The sequence below is a fragment of the Rhincodon typus genome, chromosome 5 (genome assembly GCF_021869965.1).
Source record: "Rhincodon typus isolate 14 chromosome 5, sRhiTyp1.1, whole genome shotgun sequence".
In the NCBI taxonomy this organism is placed as follows: Eukaryota; Metazoa; Chordata; class Chondrichthyes; order Orectolobiformes; family Rhincodontidae; genus Rhincodon; species Rhincodon typus.
The window spans coordinates 48,828,236-48,838,336 of record NC_063336.1 but is presented as its reverse complement, the minus strand read 5'-3'; the positions used below and the strand labels follow the sequence as shown (position 1 = coordinate 48,838,336).

Sequence of the window (10,101 nt, the reverse complement as noted above, 5' to 3'; positions counted from 1 at the left end):
GGCCTAGACCGAAATTTCTGAAGAAGGGTCTAGGCCCGAAACGTCAGCTTTCCTGCTTCTATGATGCTGCTTGGCCTGCTGTGTTCATCCAGCTCTACACCTTGTTATCTCAGATTCTCCAGCATCTGCAGTTCCTACTATCTCTGATAATATTTTCTTACAACTGGTCATCATGTGTATACAGCTGAAATAGTGGTTCATAACCTTTTGAAACAGCCAAGCATTCATCACAGGCTCAGGTAGAATAAAAATCCCTGCGAATAATGAACAATGGAGTCTATTGCAACTGGAAAAAACACAGATGACTGTTTCTTTCTGAATTACACCAGATGTCCCACCAGTCACTTCAGCCTAGGAATCTCTAAAGCAGATAAGTACTACAGTGCAGAAGAAGGCTGTTGGGCCCTTCATGTCTGCACCAGCTCTTAAAATGAGCACCATTTACATCTGCTTTTTCCTCATATTCTTGCACATTATTTTTAGACACAATTGTGCAGTGCCTTTTTAAGTGTCTCAATTGAACATGTTTCCACCAGGCTTCAAGGCAGTACAGCTACTTTTGCAAATCATTTTAAATCTGTGCCCTCTCATTCTTGTTTCTTTTATGAGTGGGAACACTTTCTCCCTGTCCACTCTACTTAGCCTGCTTCTGATTTTGAAAACCTCTGTCAGATCTAAAGAGAACAGTCTCGCCTCTTCAATCTATTCTCAAGGAAGTGAAGTAAAGTAGGACTTTTTTGTCTCTATAAATGAAAGCTGCAGGTTTTGTGCCCCCTCACTGAAAGGCATGTTAAACCCAGCCCACAGCTTTTGGTTGTCACATACACATGTGAGAAATCTCATACATACCTCTATGGAAGAAACGTCTTGGTGAAGAATAATCATTGTCCACTGGAACACTTCTACGAGAAAAATAATCAGAGTTCCTGCAGGACTCCAGAGGTTATTCTTGAGGCTTGAGAGTTATCACTTCACTCTGAAATACAAGTCAGGAAGAGAAATAGTGATTAGCAGATGTCCTATCTCTGTTGCCACCACAGGAGAAGCATGAAATAAAAGATCTAAGTATAAAAATCTATCACCTAATGAACATAGTAACAATGAAACTGAGTCAATTTAGTGATCAACGAAGATGAAATGTTCTGGAAGATCTCTCAGCAAGTGATTCAGGGATAGCTGTTTAGATGAAACAAACACAGGCAGTAATACTGCTGCATTGGTCGATCAGTGTTGATGTCTCATTAGAAATTGACATTCTGCCAGCCAAATCCACCTAAAATGATTCAGAAAGAGCTTCTATAAAAGATATGTGATGATCACATGTGAAAGGAGAAGTGTAAGCTTGGAGCCAGATCAGTTGTGTACTGAGTGGGCACCTATGAAGACATTGAATGAATGAGACAACACCATGCGGAGCTGGAGGAAGACAGCAGACCAGGCAGCATCAGAGGAGCAGGAAAGTTGATGTTTCGCGTTGGGACCCTTCAGAAATGGGGAGAGGGAAGGGAACTGGGAAATAAACAGAGAGAGGGGTGGGGCTGGGCAAGGTAGGTGGGATGGTGATAGGTGAATGCAGGTGTGGATTAGTGGGGGTTGGTCAGTGGGATAGATGGGGCAGATAAATGGGAAAGAAGATGGACAGGTTGTATCAGGTCAAGGAGGTGGGGATGAGAGGGAGGGTTGGATATGGGATGAGGCTGGAGGTGGGGAGATTTTAAAACTGGTGAATTTCATGTTTAGGCCATCAGGCTGTTGGCTCCCGAGGTGGAATGTGAGGTGCTCCTCATGCAGTTTGTGGGTGGTGTCATTGTGGCACTGGAGGAGGCCCAGGATGGACATGTCACCCAGGGAGTGGAAGGGGTAGTTAAAATGGTTGGCGACCAGAAGGTATTGTTGTTTGTTGTGTACAGAGCGCAAATGCCCTATGAAATGGTCTCTGAGTGTACGCCTGGTCTCACTGATGTGGAGGAGGCCACATCGGGAGCAACAGATACAGTGGACCAAGTTGGCAGATGCACAGGTGAACCCCTGTCAGATATGAAAGGTTTGCTTTGGGCCTTGAATGGAGGTGTAGGGACAGGTGTAGCAGTTGCAGGGAAAGGTGCTGGGTGTGGTGGGGTTAGTGGGAAGTGTGGAGCAGACAAGGGACTCGCGGAGTGAGCGATCCCTACGAAAGGCAGATAAGAGTGGGAAAGGAAATGTCTCTATGGTTGCGGGGTTGGACTGCAGGTGGCAGAAGTGGCGGAGAATGATATGCTGCATGTGGGGGTTGGTGGGGTGATATGTGAGCACAGCGGGGATTCTGTTTCTATTTTTGTTGGGGGGAGGGACTTTAAGGGCAGAAGTGCGGGCAATGCAAGAGATGCAGCGATGACTGTCTGCAATATACACCTGAAGTATAGAAATTCACAGCAGAACGAGGAGATGGTAGCTGCTGAAATTCTCCCAGACCATTGATTACCATAGGAGCCAATTTATTCAAACACAATTAAGACTGGTATTCTCATAATTCTAGAGTGTAATTCAAAGATTCTTTTTATTTTTAAAGGTGAAAAATTTGATTGTTAAAACAGTCATCTCAACTTGGTTCAATTCATTGAGCAAAGGATACCTGAAAAAAAATTCTCTGACTATGGAACCTAGTTGATTTCCAGAGAATTTAAGAAGGCTGCTGAACATTATGAATTCAACATCATCACTTCATCATCACATTACCCAAGGAGACACAGATTTATAGTGTGATAATCTCAACATTCTGTATCCCATGTGCTGTGAAATCTGATACCTGTGGAGATTGTAAATATTCAGGCACAGGATATCAGGAAGTTCCATTGGTCATTGCATTTGATTCTGCCCAGTAATAAAAGTGGAATGCTCTGGAAGTATCGTAATGTGTCACTCAAACAATTACAGGATAATTGAACAGTTCCAGAGACCGTTATTTTAGTAAGTTGGGGAACTCAACTGCAGACAACTAAAGTTCAGTACAGCTAGGACGTGGGAGTTTGGAGAAACCCAAGAGGATGTTTGACCCTAATTAGTCTGATAACCTATGTTAATTCTGAATGTTATTGTATATTGTATACATACACAAGTTACATGCCACTTGAGCCTGTTGCACCATTCGATAAATCATGACTGATTGGATTACTCCGCATTCCTGCCTACTCCAATTAACCTTTCACCCCTTGTTTATCAAGAACTTATCAATCTGTGCTTCAAAAAAATTCAGAAATTCCGTATCCACTGCCTTTTGAGGAAGACAGTTCCAAAGACTCCTAACTGTCTGTGAGGGGAAAAAAAGCTCATCCCTACCTTAAATGGGCACCCTTTATTTTAAATGGTGACTACAAATTCTATATTCTCTTACAAGAGAAAATATGTTTTTCACAGCGACCCTACCAAGACTCATCAGGATGTTATTATGTTTAATCAAATCATCTTTCACTCGTCCAAACTTTAACAGACACAAGCCTAGCCTGTCAAACCTTTCCTCATGAGACAACCCACCGATTCCAAGCAGTAGTCTCATAAAACCTTCCCTGACTTTCTTCCAAAGCATTTTCATCCTTTTTAAATAAGGCACCAATCTGTATACAATACTCCAATGCGGTCACACTAGTGCCCTATATAACTAAAGTATAACCTTACTACTTTTGTGATCAAATCCTCTTCCAATAAATGATAACATTCCACTAGCTTCCCTAATTACTTGTTACATCTCCAAATTAACTTTTATAATTCATGCACAAGGACGCTCCGATCCCTCTGGATCTCACAGCTTTGTAAGATAATTTTTTAATTTTCTTATCAGCAATGCCCTTGTCCCAGAAGTGAATAAATAAGAGAGAAAGGCTGATGCGTGGAAGTAGGTACTAAGTAGGAATAGGAGTAGGAGGTGCTAAAGGATGAGTAGAGAGGCATAGGAGATGTGAGGAGCTATGGGATATGGATAGAGAGCATTAGGTTGCATAGGTTCACATGGGTGGGGGGGGGAACATGGGAAGTGTGGAGTGAAGGAGCTGTAAGAATGAAGGTTGCGCAAATGTTTTGTATTTCTCCTTTTTGGAGAGCTAAGGCACTTCTTTGGATCTCGTCCATGCTCAACTTTGATGTTGGCATGGCTCCCTTTTGGAGAGGTAATTCATCCTTTCTTGGAGGTAATGCACCCTTTGATGTTGTGAAAAGACACGCATGTGCTAAAAACACATTAACTCTTTGAGACTGTCAAAGCCACCAAGGAGTTATCCAAAAAAATGTGTGAAACTAAAAACATTAGTGCTGGGTATTTCAGAGTGCTAATTCAAACCACTATTGTTGGATTTCTGCTGCATGACTGATTTACCATAATATCATTTTCACAATGAAGTGTCTAGCAAATGAACATTTTGATGGACAGCTCCAGCTTCTTATTGAATGGAAATAGTTGTTTACATAAGGGATTAAGAATTTAAGTAAAATGTCTGTTTTCATAAGGATTAGTTGAAAGAATTTAGATATATTGAACTTTTTTTGTTAACATTGAATATTTTTTCCCAGTAGTGACATCAGCAGACATTATCAGCCTTCCTTCTGAGGTTTGCACATGGTGGATACTAGGTGAGTTGGCTTGAAGAAGAAGGGCAAACGGCGGAAGATAGGGGGTGTGAGTTGCCATAAATTGGCATTGAGGCTATAAAGGGCCATGTGATGGATGGATGAGCATAGATTGGCAGAGGGATAATGGGGGCTATGGATGGCTTCAATGGGGTGAGTGTAAAAGGGAGGGATGTTTTATGTTTCAGTATTTGCTTTGAAACTTGTACCACTCATGCTAGTACCCTGCCTCAGGCAGGCTTTTGCTCAGTTCACCTCAGGAACCAGCAACTCTTTGCACGTTGCTTGGCCCAACTTGCTGATACAAACACAATGGGTTGAAAGGCCTCCTTCTGTACTGTAATTTTTACGATTCTATGAACTTCGGTTCCAGAACAATCTTCTGTTACATTGCCAGACTGGAAGTTGGCAATAAGAGAGGTAATTTTTAAAAGTTGAATTCGCCAAGCAGGACTTATCCTATCTGTGCACTTGACCTGATCAACTGGGGCTTATTCATCCATCAGTCTAACAGCCATATGGAGTGCAGTAAAAATCCAGAGCAAAGTTTCGGTAGAATTTTGAACGAATAGTGATCTGGCGCTACATCCTCTGAACCTTTTCCTGTTCTACCTGCTTTAAAATACAAGGAGACCTAATAATTAAACTGTAAAGTTTTGACTCTAGCTGAAAGTATAAAGGCCCAGAAAGTATGAGTTAGGGCTTCCATTACTGACAGAACCAAATCTAGTTCTCAATTTTGCCTGCCCTGCAAGTGTGTGTGTATTGTTAGAAGCACATACTGAGTATGTACTGAGTCAGGCCAAGTGATGTGTGAAGAGTGTAAAAGGCTGCCAGTACCTGAGGTGAACTGAGCAGAAGCCTGCCTCAGGATATCAGCACAGTGTAGAAGTTTAAAAGCAAGAATTAAAACATAAAATATTTCTTACCCTCACACCCACACTCAGCCCATGCCTCATCCAAGTCAACTACAGCCCTTCTCTCAAGAGGATAATCCCATCTGAAGTTGGCCTGCTTCAGAAAAGAGTATATTGAAGCCTTACCGAGAAGAACATTTCAGGCCCTTTTTAGTTCTCTGTGGTAGGGAATATTATGAAAAATTCATATTTTCTATGTTCATTTAGCATGCTCCTTGAGTCTGCAAAGCCTCAGTCTATGGATGTCTCGTACCAGGTTCTTCATTACAAAATCTTCAGGGCGTTTGCTTTAGAGCATCCATCTGTGAAGACAAAATGAGATGCACAATGAGGAATGCTCCTCTTGTTTCCTTCAGAACTAAAGTTGTGCTTGCAGCCATATCAGATCAACTCGATAATGGTAAAATCAGTATACTCCTACAGGATCATAGGGCTGCTGTCTCATTAGAGAGAAATGACTGGTAGTGGTTTAACTTGAGGGTCATCACACCTCAGGTGAGGGGAGAAACTGAATAGGAGAGTGTCATGATAACTGCAGCCAGTGCAGGAATTGAATCCCCAATATTGGTGTTACTCTGTGTTGCCAACTGAGCTAACCAACCCCTGTAATCCAATCAACTATTGATCTGTTGCTAGTAAACTAGAAAATATCACCCAACCCTTTTGTGGTGCACCTGAAGTAATAGAGTTCTATCCCTTTTTGATAATTCCTCTGGTTTAGTGAAGAGAATAATGTAAATTAATATTTATCATTTTTCTAAATCTTTTAAATAATTACAAATGGCAACACATTGTGAATTGTCTAGGCATTTCTACAAACACGTATAAGCGAAGTTCTACCAAATATCCACGAAACGTGGAACTAGGGAAACAAATTTTGAACTTGTGAATGCAAAAGCAAAATCAAACTGGAAACTTCAGCAAAAGAAATTGTATCAAATTTATACTCTAAAAGAGATAAAATCTTTTTTAAAAAATCCTTTATTACAGGGTAAAAGGTCCAGGATGTATATTGCTTGTAATGGAATGATGCAAGGAAGCAACAAAAAGTAACAACCTTGCAGTGCTGCTCTGATTGTTTAACACATCTCATTAAATATGCAGATTACAAATTCCTTTGTGTCTGCAGAGATTGTTGTTACTTGCAACTAATATTGTAATATTGATAGTATCCTTTCTGAGGCAAGTGACTATATATGTTGATGCTGATATGTTACAATTATGGATGTTGCAATGGCAACTGGCATTGCAAGTAGTATTACTGCTCTTATTAAAAACAACGCTGTAAATGCAGAGCATACTTGACCTGAAAGAAGAGGCCAGAAACACAGGTAGTTTGCCAAGAGGTATCAAAACATTATGAGTTCACCATATAGTCAGGTTGTTCAGTATAGTGCACTGACATGGACCAAATGAGTCATAAAACCAATTTTATCTCAACAGAAATTTTCATTCGGTCCAGGAGCTAAACAGGGGATTGTTGAATTGGCCCCAAGTCAGTAAAATATGATCCCTGGATCTGAGATATTTACTGTTCAGAATGGAAGTGCTCAGCAGACACATGCTTTCTTCCTGACATTTCTTTTCCTTAAGAATAAAACAGACTTTAGCAGGAGTTCTGTAACTGATAGTGTGAATCATGCATGGCTATGAGACATCATTCAGGCTGCCTAATCATTGGAAAGTATTTGGTGAGACTGTAGTCTGACTGGCTCCTGAGCAGAAACTATATTGGACCTAACTGATAGAACTGATTGGCATTAAAATAGTTCTATAATGAATTCTGAAGACAAATCTGTGAAGGAGAAAACAGAGTTTTCATCCCTCATGTTTTGAATCCTCCCAGGATCACAGATATCAAGAAAAAAAGGGTCACCGGACCTGAAATGTTAACTCTTAACTATTTGGGGATAGTTTGGATCCCCAAATCATGCATTTGGATGCTGTATATGACAAAAAATGGTGTTGGATAGCGAGAATGATCCATGTTTTGCAGCGTTTTCTTATCAACCATAGGCAGGTTGCTTTGGAGGTTGAAGAACAGAAATTTTGAAATTGGTCATCTACCTGGCCATGGCAGGTAACTAAATATTAACAATTATTTCTTAGGGGTTAATAATGCTGAGAGAATCTTACCGGTGGTGGATCCGTCTTCCACTGAGGGCAAAGTCTGATAAGTGCCAGGAGATGGTCACCTGCCAGCATATGAAGGAACCAGCTAGGCTTCCGTTATTTATTTTTTCCTCCCTTCTAGAACGATTGCCTGACCGTTTTGGGTCAGTGCAGCCCTGCGCCATTGTAGTTGGACTGGAGGTGGCTTAATAATTGCTACAACTTCAAACTTCGGCAGAGGAGCCATAGAAACCTCAGGAAAATTGCATAGATGAACATTGAAGTCATAGCAAATGAGCATTAGGGTCTGACATGGAAATTTCTTCTTCCGGTCGATATTTAATCTAATTTGCTTTTGATTGTAAAAATCTAAATTCATGGCATAGGTTTGTAATACCATATTTCTTTGAAATGAAGTATCTAGCACTTTCTCAGTGCATTATCAGTAGAGTGAATACAACTGTTGAGTTATGAATATACAAAAAGAAGGCGAAAAGGAGGCCATTAAGGCCATCATCATTCATACTATCAGTTTGATAACACACCAAAATCCTTGTCATGAATTAGGCAAATCCTCAGAAAAGGCAAAGAAAATAGAATGAAATTTAGGAAAACCTTGAGGAAATGTCTTTCTGAAATCATATCAGCTAAGCTCTGAGAGACAACAACTTTCCTTTTCCCCAAATACAACTCAGTTTCCTAGTTATATCAAGCAATGCAGAATTGAAAAAAATGTGGAGTTGAGACATCAGAGCTCCATAGATGTATATTCAATATACGGTATCCAGGTTTATTCATGGCCTTAAAAATAGCTGATGGAATCATATGTTCTTCTATTATAATAGATTAAGAGCTGATTCAAAAACTTGAATTACTAATTTTTAAACTTTCTGTTGGATTCACACCAACAGTCATGTTCCGTACTGACATAATATGAATGAATTTCTCCAAAACCTTTTGCTTTTTCACTGTACCTACATGGAGAAACACTTGAAATGTAAAATGATTGTCCTGTTTTTCTGGAGTTCTAAGGGCTCTCTCACTGCAATTATAGCAGATGAATGGTCAAAATCCTCAGTAATTGTGACAATGACAACTATCATTGATTGTTATGAAAACCTGTCTGGCTCACTAGTGTCTTCTGGGAAGGAAATCTGCCAGGCCTACCTAGTTTGGTTGACACGTGACTTCAGATCTACAGCAATGCGGTTGTCCTCTGATATGGCTGAGCAAACAACATCAAGGGAAATTTGGAATGGCCAACAAATAGTCCTCTTGCTAGTGATACCCACTTCTCCCATGAAAGAATAGAAAAAAACCTCCAAAATTATTATATTACATTCATAAAATTTATGCAAAGCAAAATCATGAGATAGTGTAGCATAACTGGACATTGGTGTTTTGATTAAAAAATAATTGGAACATTTGACTATGACTTATTGCAGAATGGGGAAATAATGCATCAGCTAAAAATATTTACTTTTTAAGTTATGTTCTTTATCCTTATCACTTTTTTTTTGTAGATCAAGAGCCAATTGAACACCGGAGCCAGCTGTCAGAAAGTTATTTCACCAAATGTTCTCTGTACTTAATGCGTAGACATTATGAGATTTTACTGCTATACCAGGTTATAAAATATTGGCCTCTAGTGGATAAAAGTAGTTTTTTCCTTTGGCTGTAAATCAAGTTGTTATCCAGATAGTTAACCTTTTTCTGACTGAAGGTGACATCCAACACTGATCATTTAACGTACTTAATGTCTGTGCTAGGCTGCGTATAGAATTCTGTCCTGTTAGTCTGCAGTACACTTTTTCTTAGTTTATATTAGACTATTTCAGTTTGTGTCTCCTTCTGTTTTTAAAAATTCTTTCATGCATGGCAGCATTGCTAACCAGATGAGCCCTGTATTATCCATTCCTAATCGCCAGTGACATTATGAGCTGTCTTCTTTAATAGAGTCATAGAGTCACGTAACACAGAAACAGGCCCTTCGGCCCAACTCATCCATCGCTGAAGCCCTTTTGGTGTATGTACACTCATAGCAGTTTGATGATCATGGTAGAGTGAGGGATATGCTAGGCTATGAGTTTACAGGTTATGGTGAATACAATTCTGTTGCAGCTGACACAAGCGGAGCTTCTTGGGATGTCTTGTTTTACGTGCTGAATCTGTTCTGAATCTTGCATTCCTTCAGAATGTGATGGGTGATATCTTCAGTGTGAACACAGGACTGTGTCTGCATAGGCATTATGTGGTGGTTGCTTCTACAAAAACTGTCAAGGGCAGATGCATCTGTCACAGACAGATTGGTGAAAGTGAAGTCCAGCAGGATATTTCCAATGTTTTGGTTCTGTTGTAACCTGTTGCAGGCCCAGTCTGGAATGTATATGTATGCCCTTCAAGACTCACCCAGCTTGATTAGTAGTGGTGCTACCAAGCCAACTTTGGTGATGGATATTGAAACCCTGGGCCAGAG

At 40.2% G+C, this 10,101-nt stretch overlaps 1 long non-coding RNA gene across 2 annotated transcripts in view; it reads left to right on the top strand.

Annotated features, from left to right (window-relative positions):
* The window catches only part of LOC125483203, an 11,927-nt gene extending 2,541 nt beyond the window's left edge, over positions 1 to 9,386 (top strand). The window contains exons 3-4 of one of the 2 annotated variants that reach the window (XR_007262165.1): positions 4,540 to 4,599; positions 9,149 to 9,386. This is a non-coding gene — a long non-coding RNA (uncharacterized LOC125483203). Of the gene's footprint in view, positions 1 to 2,548; positions 3,028 to 4,539; positions 4,600 to 9,148 lie in introns of those variants that run through there. The other variant, XR_007262164.1, reaches the window with a different exon arrangement.
* Positions 9,387 to 10,101: the final 715 nt, after the last annotated feature.